General features: G+C 40.1%; 1 protein-coding gene and 1 long non-coding RNA gene across 4 annotated transcripts in view; one reads left to right on the top strand and one right to left on the bottom strand.

Moving 5' to 3' along the window:
- LOC115165366 (zinc finger protein PLAGL2) overlaps positions 1 to 2,868 on the bottom strand; it is a 41,041-nt gene extending 38,173 nt beyond the window's left edge. For all 3 annotated transcript variants that reach the window (XM_029718446.1, XM_029718447.1, XM_029718448.1), the window contains exon 1: positions 2,603 to 2,868. The gene's annotated coding sequence lies outside the window, so the exon portion shown is untranslated. The remainder of the gene's footprint in view (positions 1 to 2,602) is intronic.
- Positions 2,869 to 12,162: 9,294 nt separating this feature from the next.
- Positions 12,163 to 13,535, top strand: LOC115166408 (uncharacterized). The gene is made up of 2 exons (XR_003870315.1): positions 12,163 to 12,224; positions 13,418 to 13,535. It is a non-coding gene; the product is annotated as an uncharacterized LOC115166408 (long non-coding RNA).
- Positions 13,536 to 15,980: the final 2,445 nt, after the last annotated feature.

The following is a 15,980-nucleotide window of genomic DNA, read 5'->3' as shown; positions in this document are numbered from 1 at the left end:
ATATTTAGTCAAGTTTAATGTGATATTACTAGGTTATTTGTAATTCAGACTGTCTTTTCCACAAAGAACATACTTCTAAAACTGTTTAACTTTGAAATGTTTACATTAAAAAATATATATATCTTAAATTTTCCTAGTCAAAGGTTTGTTTTGAGAAGTTTCAATGAATATTGAAAATAAAAATTTGTTGTGGAGTTACCACTATTTCAGAAGTAGGCAATATCCACTACCTATTTATTCCAGATATATGACTTTGGAGCCTACACATGCATCAAGTTTTTATTTAACTTTAGTTTGACCTAAATCTCACTCAGAAATAATGAGGAAAAGAACAAACATCAACATTAGAGTCTCAACTTGCACTGCAATTGTCCAAAACAAAAAGCATCGACGTTCTCATCTTCCTTTTCCTTATTATGTGGCTGGAGGGAACATGCTCCTGTCAGACCTGCCATAACGGCGAGTAGTCTATGTGTTGCCTCACAAGATTTCGTGGTGATTATTAGGTAGCCAAGCCTAGACAACTATGCATAAATGTAGCCTACAGTATCTATAGGCGGTGGGGACTCATATTGTTTATTTATCTTGCAACATTGTTGCCAAATGAAGCAACGTTGTATCTACAGGCCTACTTTACGCCAAGTAGCCATACTTTCACACGGAAAGCATAGCCTGTACGTCGTCGAACATTCAAATAAGTAGTTAGCAATAGCACTGATAGCCGAGGAGGCTATAATAGGCTAGTGACGTAAAACTTGCAATGATCGAAACTACTAAAAGTCCATTGCAGCCTCCCGACAGCCACTGCGTCACAGGTGTTTTGACGTGTTGCTCAATGTTTCAGGCTCCGTCCTGTTGCAATAGTGGGAGTAACGTTGCAATGTGGGTTTGGTACAATTAATAATGATTAATTATACAGCCCGTATCAGCACACACAAGTCCTCTGTTGTTACAATGTCGGCCTGATGCACGTACTATTAGGCTACGATGTGGATCCTTGACATCACTATCTCCACTGGAAGTCTTCGTTCTACGTGTATTTTTTATTTATTTTATTTTATTTCACCTTTATTTAACCAGGTAGGCAAGTTGAGAACAAGTTCTCATTTACAATTGCGACCTGGCCAAGATAAAGCAAAGCAGTTCGACAACATACAAAAACACAGAGTTACACATGGAGTAAAACAACATACAATCAATGATGCAGTAGAAAAAAAATAAGACTATATACAATGTGAGCAAATGATGTGAGATAAGGGAGGTAAAGGCAAAAAAATGCCATGGTGGCAAAGTAAATAAAGTATGGCAAGAAAAACACTGGAATGGTAGATTTGTAGTTTGAAGAAAGTTAAAAGTTAAAATATAAATAATATGGTGCAAAGGAGCAAAATAAATAAATACAGTAGGGGAAAAGGTAGTAGTTTGGGCTCAATTAAAGATGGGCTATGTACAGGTGCAGAGATCTGTGAGCTGCTCTGACAGCTGGTGCTTAAAGCTAGTGAGGGAGATAAGTGTTTCCAGTATAAGGTAGACTACATCAAAACATGAAAATAAGCTAAACACTTCAAAATACAAAATTAGGCCCATGCCTAAAATATTATTAAAGATAATAATTGAGATCAGCCAGTGCAGACAACAGAATCACATGTTGCTTCTCAGAATCTGTTTTCTTAGAGCCAAATGTTGTTTGACAAAACAGTTTGAAACGAAATTACAAAGTTCAACAACAAAAGTGTATCAGTGCATATGAAATGAGCCGAGCTCCCTCCCGCATCCATAACATGACCTTGCCCCCTTCTAAGGGCTTGCTATAGTGTTATTTAACCATTACGAGGCACACACACACACACACAGACAGACAGACAGACAGACACGAGACGCAAAAGTCGCATAGCCCCTCAATCCGCCCGAAAAGTTCGATCAGCGACAAACACATGACACAAGCCATTACAGTATGGAAGAACTGTCGAAGGAAAACACTCAAATAGTCACACTTCTATGGTGTGATGATGATTTTGAACGCCTGGAAATCAAGCAACAACTTCCATGCATTAAGATATGGTGCATGTAAACATTGAATGTCACATGTGTAGTAGGCAGACCTACTTTAAAAAAAATATAACCGGAGTAGTTTACTATTTCAAATACAACAGGGACGTCCCTTCTTCTATCTCCCTCGCTCTTCTGCAGTAGCATGTTCACCATGATAAACATTCGGAAATTATTAAAAATTCTGCAATTCGTAGAAAACTCGCACCGAACATCAATCATCATTGCCAAAGCCATCTTTAACACAATGCATAATGTTTACAACTTCAATGATTTAAATGTGTAACAGCGAAGAAACGATCGCGTAATTAAGATTTAAATACCCCGATGCTGACATACTTCTACAAAATAAGCTAAATTAAACCTTGTCCGACTGCAGAACTACAACATATCACTGATCATTGAAATGTCGTGAACATCAATCTATCGATAATCATTGAAGAAAGTTGCTGTAATAATCTACATCTTATTTTTATTTTAAACATGCACACATCAGAACGTGCAGCTTACATTATGAGATCTTACAACAACAAAAAAACGAGCAGTTACCCACCAAAAAGTTTCCAGCGCCGCATTAGTCAATTTCTCATGGAACCCCGGTAATATTCCATCGCCGACTATTCGCAAACGTACGGTGGGAGAGACCCCACGCCACTTTTCACCGTCTTTCTTCCCTCGATCTGTTGTTTGATCATTTGTTTCTAAAATGTTCTATAATGTTTCTATATTCGGGGCCTGACTGTGTCTCTGTCTCGCTCTCAGGCTGCAGCGAGTTATGGGGCGCGAGCATTGTGGGAATGTGACGTCAGGCCACTTTCACCAACTTTTTTTTTACCCCCAGAGGGACAAGCGGTTTACTCTGTGTTACACTGACGTCCTCACACTAACGCTCATGGCAATACAGAACTGATTCCACTGCAGTCTATCCTATCAGAATACATAACTAACGGAGGTATTTCAACTTTAGACAGACTTAATGTAACACATCAATAAAAAGGTAAACAAAGTAAGATAAATAAACATTTATATTACATTTTCACATACACAATCATTATAGTCTATATATTATTCTGATCAACATGTCTACTATATATTTGAAGAATATTAATGTTATTTTCGATATACATTTTATTATAGCCTATTGATTTGGCATTGTTTGTTGATGAAAACGATAATTGAGGCATGTTTATTGAATAAAATGTTTATTTACGTCAAAACAGCAATCTCATATATTTGTACAATATTGCTTAATCAACAATTTTACATTGATTATATTGAGAGGCAAGTTTATAGGCCTATAGGTAGCCTATGTTTCACTGATAACCTGTGCTTTGCAAGTAATCTCACTCATTACTTTATTAATATTGGTCTGTTTATTCGTTTATGTTTGGGTTTTATAATACTGAACGAATCATTTCGAAATATATATAGAGTTTCAAGTTTGTGTAATTATTCATAACTCATGTCATTTTATAGGTGACTCTTCGAAATATAATTTTCATGTTTTAAATGGTAAGAGAAGCTTACTAAAATGTTTACAACTATGGAATTACCTCTCATTAATTAACTGTGCATGCACACCATAAAACATCCTACTAAATTGAGTAGCAAAATTATGAAAGATGTTTCTACGTATGAACACATCTATTACTCTCCATTTTAGGGGACTTAAACTGTTACAAAATATCATCCACACAGATAGTACAACAAATTCAGCTTTTCACACAAACGCCACCAGCTGTGGAATGCGGAGCGTGGGTCCCACGTCCGAATGCGATGCTCTGGTGGTCCAGTTTCACCTTGTGTTTTTGGGCGAAAGAATTACTTCCAGGGCGTATCAACCCGTTTCCTCGTCACCCCAACCCCCTCCCCATCGCTTCCATACGCTTCCAAACCGCGGATGGAAGTGTTTGTGTATGAGAAAGTGTAGGGGGTGGGGAGCAAGAGTCTTAAATAAGCCTTTCGGCGTGTTCAATGGAGTGGGGGGGGGGGGGGGGGGGGGGGGGCACACGTTTTTGTTGGTAGCATACTAAGGAAATACCTCCGAACCATATTAACCGACCTGTTGCAACACTGCTCACTGATATGAATAGTAAGATAATATATGGGAATGTTTTGTAACAAAGACAAATGGAACGTATCAAGAAAACTAGTCATCATATGAACTGATAAAAACAACAGGTAGGCTAGTTGGACACCGAATGGTCTGGGGTTTCAGAAATAGGTTTATGTTGAACTTTAGTGTTGATAGGGCTTCGAATTGTTATTCACATTTTTTGAAGTAAATATTGTTAAACATCTTTAAATAACTTTGACTAATCTTTGAATATTTCTGAGCTTTAAAAAAAACAACTAAAACGTGTAGTTTGTAGTCATGAACCACGCTGGTGGCTGATATAGGTAAACGCACAGCGTTATGCATAGTCTGCTGTAAACTAATTCCTAATTCATGCAAATATACATGTGTTTGGATGAAATATTTAAATAATTTCTAGAAAAGTGTTTTTACAACAAATATCTCATACTTATTTCCTACTCATACCCGGTAATAACCTATTCTAAAAAAAAATCTTTCAACTAGTAGAAAGTCAATAGCGTAGCATAATCTTCATACCTTCTCATGTCTTTATAGAATTGACGTTTTACTGAGGGGAATATTTTAAAGGGAAGGAAGATTAAGAAGTAAGTACTCTGGTTGGACATCTAGTGCTCCAGGGAATGTAGTGTTTGCAGTACTACTATTATTCATATGTTCATGTCACCTGAAATATTGGGAAAAGTTTGGATCCAGCTTCAACTGTTTGGATACAATTTGTAGTTAAATTTTTTGGGATGTACCTTAAACTGTTTCTGATTCCCTGTCATTCAGTGGATTTATTCAACTGCAATATCATAAGGGCATGATAACTTTGATTAGCATAAAATCAATGTTTCAATTCAGTTATTTATTGAGTTTTTCTTCATTTGAGAGATTCCCCATGATCATTTTGGATTTTATTTGATAATCAAACACGTATAGGTCATACATGATTCTTATAAAAAAATGTAAATGGGGTTTACCAACTTCAACATGAGATTATATTATGGATTAGTTTAAAGTGAGATTATATTATGGATTAGTTTAAAGTGAGGTTATATTATGGATTAGTTTAAAGTGAGGTTATATTATGGATTAGTTTAAAGTGAGATTATATTATGGATTAGTTTAAAGTGAGATTATATTATGGATTAGTTTAAAGTGAGATTATATTATGGATTAGTTTAAAGTGAGATTATATTATGGATTAGTTTAAAGTGAGATTATATTATGGATTAGTTTAAAGTGAGATTATATTATGGATTAGTTTAAAGTGAGATTATATTATGGATTAGTTTAAAGTGAGATTATATTATGGATTAGTTTAAAGTGAGATTATATTATGGATTAGTTTAAAGTGAGATTATATTATGGATTAGTTTAAAGTGAGATTATATTATGTATTAGTTTAAAGTGAGATTATATTATGGATTAGTTTAAAGTGAGATTATATTATGGATTAGTTTAAAGTGAGATTATATTATGGATTAGTTTAAAGTGAGATTATATTATGGATTAGTATGAAGTGAGATTATATTATGGATTAGTTTAAAGTGAGATTATATTATGGATTAGTTTAAAGTGAGATTATATTATGGATTAGTTTAAAGTGAGATTATATTATGGATTAGTTTAAAGTGAGATTATATTATGGATTAGTTTAAAGTGAGATTATATTATGGATTAGTTTAAAGTGAGATTATATTATGGATTAGTTTAAAGTGAGATTATATTATGGATTAGTATGAAGTGAGATTATATTATGGATTAGTTTAAAGTGAGATTATAGTGTGGATGAAGAAGTTCACAACCTACCATTTGCCATTTAAACCTTAAAAAGGTAATGGAAGGGTATATAAAATCACATCAAAACAGATTTTTTTTTAATCACAAAGCTATTCTAATTAAAACAATTAAACGTCTCAAAAACAAATAAATGACAGGAGATTGAAATCCGCAACTGTTTGGAAAACATCTGGAAGTTTCCTCCATTCCACAAATCGCTTTATGCTAAACATTTGTTTCAGGAACATAGACATATATGACTATAGGATATTAATGTCTCAGTAAAGGGCTTCAACATTTCATATGTTCTGATACCTGTAGTTAGAAAGAGGACAATAAAAATCTATCCCGCAGCACAACTTTTAGATTTTGATAAACTTTGAGACTGACATGTTCTGGCGATGGGTGAGGCCAGGGAAAGTGTCACTCACATCACACTTTCATTTTGTCCTTGAAGGGGGAACCCTCTGAAAAAAGGTTCATTTAACAGGTTCTATGTGGAACCCAAAGGGGTTCTATCTGGAGCTGAAAAGGGTTCTATCTGGAGCTGAAAAGGGTTCTATCTGGAGCTGAAGAGGGTTCTATCTGAACCTGAAAAGGGTTCTATTTGGAGCTGAAGAGGGTTCTATCTGGAGCTGAAAAGGGTTCTATCTGGAGCTGAAAAGGGTTCAATCTGGAGCTGAAGAGGGTTCTATCTGACCTGAAAGGGGTTCTATCTGGAGCTGAAGAGGGTTCTATGTGACCTGAAAAGGGTTCTATCTGGCGCTGAAGAGGGTTCTATCTGACCTGAAAAGGGTTCTACGTGACCTGAAAAGGGTTCTATCTGGAGCTGAAGAGGGTTCTATGTGACCTGAAAGGGGTTCTATCTGGAGCTGAAGAGGGTTCTATGTGACCTGAAAAGGGTTCTATCTGGCGCTGAAGAGGGTTCTACGTGACCTGAAAAGGGTTCTATCTGGAGCTTATTTTCAGGGGTTTTCCTACAGGGACAGATGTTGTCACATAGCACTCTTTCCTTTCTAAGAGTGTAGACAGAAACAAGTAGTTTATGTCTGTGTATCACAGGAGGTTGGTGGCACCTTAATCAAGGAGGACGGGCTTGTGGTAATGGCTGGAACAGAGTGAAATACATAACACTTATGGTTTCCATGTGTTTGATGCCATTCCATTTGCTTCGTTCCAGCCATTATTATGAGCCGTCCTCCCCTCAACAGCCTCCTGTGGTCTGCATCAAACATCTGCTGCTGCTGCTGCTGTTGTGTTATATAAAGATCCCCACATCACTTAGTGAAAATGTTTGTGCTACTTTCCCCTTCAAAACTCTAAAGACCAAATAGAAAGTGTAGCCTACAAGAATACACGAGAGAGTGTGGGGAGAGGCAGAAGAGGGAAACGATTTCCCAGCAGAAATGGTCTACTTTCATTATCCAACTGTTTATTTATGTGGATTACTGTGTGGTTGGGCCACATTCAGGTTGATTGCAGTTGCGGCCTGTCATTTAGAGTTGTAGATCGATTTTAAAGTACCCTATGGAACGTCACATAGAGTCTGCCGTGGTAACTAGCTCCTCTTCCTCCCTCCTCTCTCCATTCCAAAACTGCTCATACAAACCACCATGAACAACAAGAGTAGAGTGAGTTTCAAAGCCAGACAGGCACTCCCCAGTCTCAGCCCAGTCTTAGCCCAGTTTCAGCCCAGTCTCAGCCCAGTCTTAGCCCAGTCTCAGCCCAGTCTCAGCCCAGTCTTAGCCCAGTCTCAGCCCAGTCTTAGCCCAGTCTCAGCCCAGTCTTAGCCCAGTCTTAGCCCAGTTTCAGCCCAGTTTAAGCCCAGTTTAAGCCCAGTCTCAGCCCAGTCTTAGCCCAGTCTCAGCCCAGTCTTAGCCCAGTTTCAGCCCAGTCTTAGCCCAGTTTCAGCCCAGTCTTAGCCCAGTTTCAGCCCAGTTTAAGCCCAGTTTAAGCCCAGTCTCAACCCAGTCTCAGCAAAGTTTCTGTCCATGTCTCAGCACAGTTTCAGCCCAGTTTCAGCCCAGTCTCAGCCCAGTTTCAGCCTATACCACAATTAAAACTCTGATTAAAGTTGAGGGCTGGGACGCCAGCATTTTAGGCTTTCAGATGCAATGATGACACAAAAGAAGGGATAAACCCAATAGAGTTGTGGGACATGGAGAACCTCTGTATTCTAATTCCAAACTGGTTCTATTGTCATCCCATTTTACCTCTTCCTCACCTTCTACTTTGAGTTCCTTCTACCCACTCCCACTGCCACCTCAGATTAAAAAGACAAAAAAAACAGGTACAGCGGCATCATTGAATCAGAATCACCTTTATTCACCAAGCATTTACACATGTCCAGAATTTGCCTTAGTGAGAAGGTGCTGCCAGCAATAGACAATACAAACAGAATACAGACAGTCCACATATACACCATACAGAGTATAGGCTGATTACAGAGAGGATATACAATTTACAGAGGACTATAGCTATATAAGCAGAGGGAGGGATGCTGCCGTGGTGAATATATACAATGGATACATCTCTCCAACCCTGTTCCTGAGAGCTACCCTCCTGGAGGTTCTCTCTCCAACCCTGTTCCTGAGAGCTACCCTCCTGGAGGTTCTCTCCAACCCTGTTCCTGAGAGCCACCCTCCTGTAGGTTTTCTCTCCAACCCTGTTCCTGAGAGCCACCCTCCTGTAGGTTTTCTCTCCAACCCTGTTCCTGAGAGCTACCCTCCTGTAGATTTCTCTTCAACTGCAGTTGTAGCTAACCCGATTAATCTTTTCAACCAGCTAATTATTAGAATCAGGTGCACTAGATTGGGATCGGAGTGAAAGCCTAGATGGCAGCTCTCCAGGAACTGGGTTGGAGTGGAAACCTACAGGACGGTATCTCTCCAGGAACAGGGTTGGAGTGGAAACCTACAGGACGGTATCTCTCCAGGAACAGGGTTGGAGTGGAAACCTACAGGATGGTAGCTCTCCAGGAACAGGGTTGGAGTGGAAACCTACAGGACGGTACCTCTCCAGGAGCAGGGTTGGAGTGAACCTACGGGACGGTACCTCTCCAGGAACAGGGTTGGAGAGCACTGGCATCAACAGTGTTTTGTGTAAGTGTACATCACAAGAGGTTGGTGGCACTTTAATTGGCGAGAACAGGCTCGTGGCAATGACTGGAGCGGAATCAGTGGAATGGGATCTTTAAAATATGGGGTGTCCAGAGTGGGCAGGGTGTCCAGGGTGGGCAGGGTTGGCGATGATCTTACCTGCTTCCTTGTCCTGGAGGAGTGCAGGTCCTTGATGGAGGGCAGGTTACAGACGATAAACTACAATGGCAATTGGATGATTTGTTCACATCTGGAGCGTATTTCCTCACCACTAGGATACTCAGAAATCCCTTCTTCCAGGCACAGATTATAGAGTTTGTATGTGTTTGGTTTAAAACAGATGTCTGGTTAATGCTACCAGAGGCTGGCGATAAACAACTTAGACGCAAAACCACCCAACAAAACCATCACAGCCTGCCAACGCCAGAGATTTTGGGAGGGATACTGTGAGAGGGAAAGTGTTTGGATGCTCCGTCCATCTGCTAATTCCCCTGGTTGTTCTATCCCACAGTTTGAGTAACTGTGTTCCCATTCCTGCTTATGCTAGTCGGGATGGGAGAAATGTATTTCTTCAGCTCATATTAGTTTGTTTGATTTCTATGTTTTGGTAAGTCATTTCACTTGATCGTCTAGGAGAGAGATGTGGTTGTAGAATTCTAGTGCTTGATAATCATGGTTGTGATCATGTACAGTAAGATAATGTAGACAACATCATGTACAGTAAGATAATGTAGACAACATCATGTACAGTAAGATAATGTAGACAACATCATGTACAGTAAGATAATATAGACAACATCATGTACAGTAAGATAATGTACACAACATCATGTACAGTAAGATAATGTAGACACCATCATGTACAGTAAGATAATGTAGACGCCGCCATGTACAGTAAGATAATGTAGACAACATCATGTACAGTAAGATAATGTAGACAACACCATGTACAGTAAGATAATGTAGACAACATCATGTACAGTAAGATAATGTAGACAACATCATGTACAGTAAGATAATGTAGACAACATCATGTACAGTAAGATAATGTAGACGACTCCATGTACAGTAAGAATTAAGACATAGTGTTACACTTTTAGAGTGATATTGATGCAGTTTCTTTTTCCCTCAACCTTCTCTCCCCCAATCAACACTAATTAGTATCAGCTTTGTGTTTAGACAATGGTTTTCCAGTGGCAGAATGATGGCATGTTGGCTCACTTGGCTGTGATTTTATAGGGAACACGTCAGTCCCAAAAATCACTTTAATTCAGTCTTAACAATATACAACATACACACAACTTAGGTTAAAAGCTATAAATACCAGCAGTGGAATGCCAGCAACTTTGCTTGCGTCTGGATTTAGCCTTCCCTCCAAACACAGCTCCTTTGAGTAACACTACCCAATACAACAGAGCCACATAAACATCTTAAGCAACTAAGGGAGACCCATTTGAAATGATAACAGTTCAGCTACAGGTCTCTCCACAGAACCTCTTGGTCACACTCAGGAGAGGTGGTGAAATAACCTACTTAGTCACTTTAGGAGTGACTGTTAAACAGGTTTTGAGACATTGTTTTGATGATAGATTGAATGAATGTTACACTCTATGGAAGTGTAGCGCTTTAAATTACAGCGCAGAATGATGATGTAATAAAAAGAGAATCTGCCTAGATACCCCTGTATTTGTTGAGTTGGGCTGGTATTAACATAGGTAGGGAGGTATCGAGAGAGATACCCCTGTATTTGTTGAGTTGGGCTGGTATTAACATAGGTAGGGAGGTATCGAGAGAGATACCCCTGTATTTGTTGAGTTGGGCTGGTATTAACATAGGTAGGGAGGTATCGAGAGAGATACCCCTGTATTTGTTGAGTTGGGCTGGTATTAACATAGGTAGGGAGGTATCGAGAGAGATACCCCTGTATTTGTTGAGTTGGGCTGGTATTAACATAGGTAGGGAGGTATCGAGAGAGATACCCCTGTATTCGTTGAGTTGGGCTGGTATTAACATAGGTAGGGAGGTATCGAGAGAGATACCCCTGTATTTGTTGAGTTGGGCTGGTATTAACATAGGTAGGGAGGTATCGAGAGAGATACCCCTGTATTTGTTGAGTTGGGCTGGTATTAACATAGGTAGGGAGGTATCGAGAGAGATACCCCTGTATTCGTTGAGTTGGGCTGGTATTAACATAGGTAGGGAGGTATCGAGAGAGGAGTTAGTAGTGACTGAGTACTTTTGATGAGGTGTGATATCATCATGAGACAGTCTACACCAGCAGTCTGCAGTAGGGTGATAAGGCAGAAGGGTGGACCCAGTATTGCACGTCAAACCAGAAATACATCATAACCTTGTCCTGTTGCCAGAGAGGATACCAGTCCTGACAGTCAGTAGAGTACAACACTGAAATAACATTCACTTAAATACCTTTGATTTCCTCTGTTTCCGTGTCCCTCGATCTCTTTCCATGCTAGCAATGTAGTTTGTCGTGTGTTGAGCACAAGTATAGCTTTTAACATTTATTCAGTCTACATGCTGTCCTTTTTGGTCCTCTGACAGTGTACCTCACAGGCACTAGTAAAGCTGCAGCTGGGCAAGAACAGAGCAGAAAGTCTTGCTCTTGACTGCATTGATTCTTGTTTTTGTGAGAAATATTTATGCATTGAAATTTTCCAAACTGTCTGTATAATCAACATACACATAGCTCTGACAGACATACTTACCCCACCAGACATGCCACCAGGGGTCTCTTCACAATCCCCACATTTAAAATGGATTCAAGGCAACACACAGTATTATACAGAGTCATGATCACACAGCACTCCCTTCCATCTCAAATTACGCAAGCAGTCAAATTTGCTTTAAAAAAAAACCAAATAAAACAACACCTCACAACACAACCCCTCTCCCCTATCTGACCTAAATAACTCATAGGCATATGTCTATGTACCAATGTACAGTAGATATGTGTGTAACTGGCTGTAGAATCATTAATGGTTCTACTGTTCTTGTTTTAAATGTAGGTAGTTCTGTCCTTGAGCTGTTCTTGTCTATTGATGTTCTGTATTATGTCATCTTTTATGTTTTGTGTGGACCCCAGGAAGAGTAGCTGCTGCTTCAGCAAGAGATAACAGGGATCCTAGTACAACACTAAATACCAAAGGACGATGGAAGCGAGGACGTTGTAGCATCACTGCTAGTCGACTGGAGGAAAGGTCAGTGGTCTCTGGGGTCAACCACCTATTCAACATAAGCAGGAGGACTAAGGGCTGATTGTTGTGCTCAAAGGAGAGAGGGGGGTTTCATTAAGAGAAGGTAGAGAGAGGGGGGTTTCATTAAGAGAAGGTAGAGAGAGAGAGGGGGTTCATTAAGAGAAGGTAGAGAGAGGGGGGTTTCATTAAGAGAAGGTAGAGAGAGAGAGGGGGTTCATTAAGAGAAGGTAGGGAGAGGGGGGTTTCATTAAGAGAAGGTAGAGAGAGGGGGGTTTCATTAAGAGAAGGTAGAGAGAGAGGGGGGTTTCATTAAGAGAAGGTAGAGAGAGGGGGGTTTCATTAAGAGAAGGTAGAGAGAGGGGGGTTTCATTAAGAGAAGGTAGAGAGAGAGAGGGGGTTCATTAAGAGAAGGTAGAGAGAGAGGGGGTTTCATTAAGAGGTAGAGAGAGGGGGCTTTATTAAGAGAAGGTAGAGAGAGGGGGTTCATTAAGAGAAGGTAGAGAGAGGGGGTTTCATTAAGAGAAGGTAGAGAGAGGGGGGGCTGAAGGCTGAAGGAGAGAAACAGTGAGGCTGAAAGAGAGAAACAGTGAGGCTGAAAGAGAGAAACAGTGAGGCTGAAGGAGAGAAACAGTGAGGCTGAAAGAGAGAAACAGTGAGGCTGAAGGAGGGAAACGGTGAGGCTGAAAGAGAGAAACAGTGTGGCTGAAGGAGGGAAACGGTGAGGCTGAAGGAGAGAAACAGTGAGGCTGAAGGAGGGAAACGGTGAGGCTGAAAGAGAGAAAGAGACAGGGAAATAGAGATAAAAAATTAAAACATTCATCTGTGGAACACTCATACACACTCTTAGAAAAAAGGGTTCCAAAAGGCTTCTTTGGCTGTCCCCATAGAAGAACCCTTTTTGGTTCCAGGTAGAACCCTCCTTGGTTCCAGGTAGAACCCTTCTTGGTTCCAGGTAGAACTCTTTTGGGTTCCATGTAGAACCCTCTGTGGAAAGGGTTCTACACATAACTCAGAAAGGTTCTACCTGGAACCAAAAGGGTTCGACTTTGGAACCAAAAATAGGTTATTCCAAGGGTTCTCATATGAGGACTGCTAAATAATCCTTTTAGGTTCTAGAAAGCATTTTTTTTTAAGTGCACCTACTATATTGCACTGTTCGTTTTTGTTTCCACCCGCCGTTTGTTAATCTATTTCAGTTATCCACCTGGAGGAAGTCTCAGGGTGGTGAGTTGTGGCTCTCTGCTTCGTTATCATCGCTGTCATCTCGACAATGAAAAACAGTGGATGGGGGCGGAGCAGAGCCAGACAGGAAAAGAGGGAAAGAGAGGCCCGAGCAGAGACGGAAGAAAACACATGAAATAAAGACTAAGAAAACACCTTGAATTGCATTGACTGAATTTGAACCGCGGTGGGCTTTTCCTCTCAAGCAATGTGATGAACAGCCAATCCATCAAGTTCCATAACCTGCTAGCAATTGACCAGAGCTCATTTCATATTTCATTTGGTATTCTGCACAGTCACATGCATGTCATGGACCTCTATGAATGAACTACATTCACAGTAAGAAAGGTTCACATACATGTAGAACAGGGATACTATTTTGAGGAACGTCTGTACCTGCGTGTGTGTGTGTGTGTGTGTGTGTCTATCTGTGTGTGTATGTGTGTATGCGTGTGTGTGTGTCTGTGTGTGTGTGTGTGTGTCTATCTGTGTGTGTGTGTGTGTGTGTATGTGTGTGTGTGTATGAGTACTTACGTGGTTGTGGGAGGAGGGGGATGGGAGAGTTCCCCTGTGAAGATATCAACTGCTCGTAGTTGGTCTGTCAATCTACAATTAGCATTCTAAAGTTCAAGCCACCTCAGGAACTTGCCCAATCGGCCTTTCTGCTGTCTAAATTACAATTGTTATAAGACATGATAAAATTATCTATCAATTAATTAGGACAAATTGGCTTCATTGACAGCAGTGGTGATGTTGTTGTTTTTTTATGCCCCATACAATGCACAAACATTCATACAGACCTTTTCTCTCTGGCATACGTGCACACACACAGCACTATATAATGTGGGTAGAGGCCAAACCAAGTGTTTATATGGGTTGAGGCCACACCCAAACCAAGTGTTTATATGGGTTGAGGCCACACCCAAACCAAGTGTTTATATGGGTTGAGACCACACCCAAACCAAGTGTTTATATGGGTTGAAGGCCACACCCAAACCAAGTGTTTATATGGGTTGAAGGCCACACCCAAACCAAGTGTTTATATGGGTTGAGGCCACACCCAAACCAAGTGTTTATATGGGTTGAGGCCACACCCAAACCAAGTGTTTATATGGGTTGAGGCCACACCCAAACCAAGTGTTTATATGGGTTGAGGCCACACCCAAACCAAGTGTTTTTTGGGTTGAGACCACACCCAAACCAAGTGTTTATATGGGTTGAGGCCACACCCAAACCAAGTGTTTTTTGGGTTGAGGCCACACCCAAACCAAGTGTTTATATGGGTTGAGGCCACACCCAAACCAAGTGTTTTTTGGGTTGAGGCCACACCCAAACCAAGTGTTTTTTGGGTTGAGGCCACACCCAAACCAAGTGTTTATATGGGTTGAAGGCCACACCCAAACCAAGTGTTTATATGTGTTGAGGCCACACCCAAACCAAGTGTTTTTTGGGTTGAAGGCCACACCCAAACCAAGTGTTTATATGGGTTGAGGCCACACCCAAACCAAGTGTTTATATGGGTTGAAGGCCACACCCAAACCAAGTGTTTTTTGGGTTGAGACCACACCCAAACCAAGTGTTTTTTGGGTTGAGGCATGTTGCACACAGATTTGTATTTTATTGAAGAGTTTAATCACAGAGCTCTGGGTTCAGTCTTAGTACTTGTTTCTTCTGTGTCTTTATCAGTGAAAATAACATTGACTCCATTTTGGTTGACTCCAGTTCAAGGCACTATGGTCAGTAAGCCAGTTACTCATGGTCCTCTCTGTTACCGCTGAAGATTTCACCAGGACCCTGTTGTTAATTAATGAAGAAACACAATCAAATACTAGTACATCTATGATGATGAACTCACTTGCGGTTTGGTTTAGAAGCATGATGTTGTTGTTTTTTTCCAAACTAAGCTACAAGACATGTGTGTGAGCAATTTGCGTGGGTTTTGTGGGATTTGATTTTTTGTGGGATTTGACTTGTGGGATTTGTATAGGCCTATTGGACGATTATTTGAATCTGTTCATACTCTTTCATTTATCTTTTCATCAGAATACTCTGATTTAAAAAGAAAAAAGTACAATACTTCTGTCATCAGCTTCTGTATGTCGTTTACACATCGCAGTTTTGTGATATAGTCTGTTCCAAATAATTTTTGTATAAGAGCAGTTAATGCCATTCAAATGAGTCAATTCTGTGACTACTAAAAATAAAGAATCACACATTTCTTTGGCTAATAAATTCACATTTCATGAAGACTGATTGCCTCACATATGAATCTGAAATTAAAACAACAGATAATATATTATTTTATTTCTCTCTCTCTCTCTCTCTCTCTCTCTGCTCTCTCTCTCTCTCTCTCTCTCTCTCTCTCTCTCTCTCTCTCTCTCTCTCTCTCTCTCTCTCTCTCACTTTCCTCACACACATGTCTAAAGATTCCCTGAAAAAGATTTATGTCTAAATATTCCATCAATTTTCCAAGATCATATGAAGTTTCAATTCCAAATTCATTGGACGTTTCAGAGTGATGTAGCCGACCCACGTCTA

The sequence above is a fragment of the Salmo trutta genome, chromosome 28, assembly GCF_901001165.1.
Source record: "Salmo trutta chromosome 28, fSalTru1.1, whole genome shotgun sequence".
In the NCBI taxonomy this organism is placed as follows: Eukaryota; Metazoa; Chordata; class Actinopteri; order Salmoniformes; family Salmonidae; genus Salmo; species Salmo trutta.
This window is presented reverse-complemented; position numbering and strand designations above follow the sequence as displayed.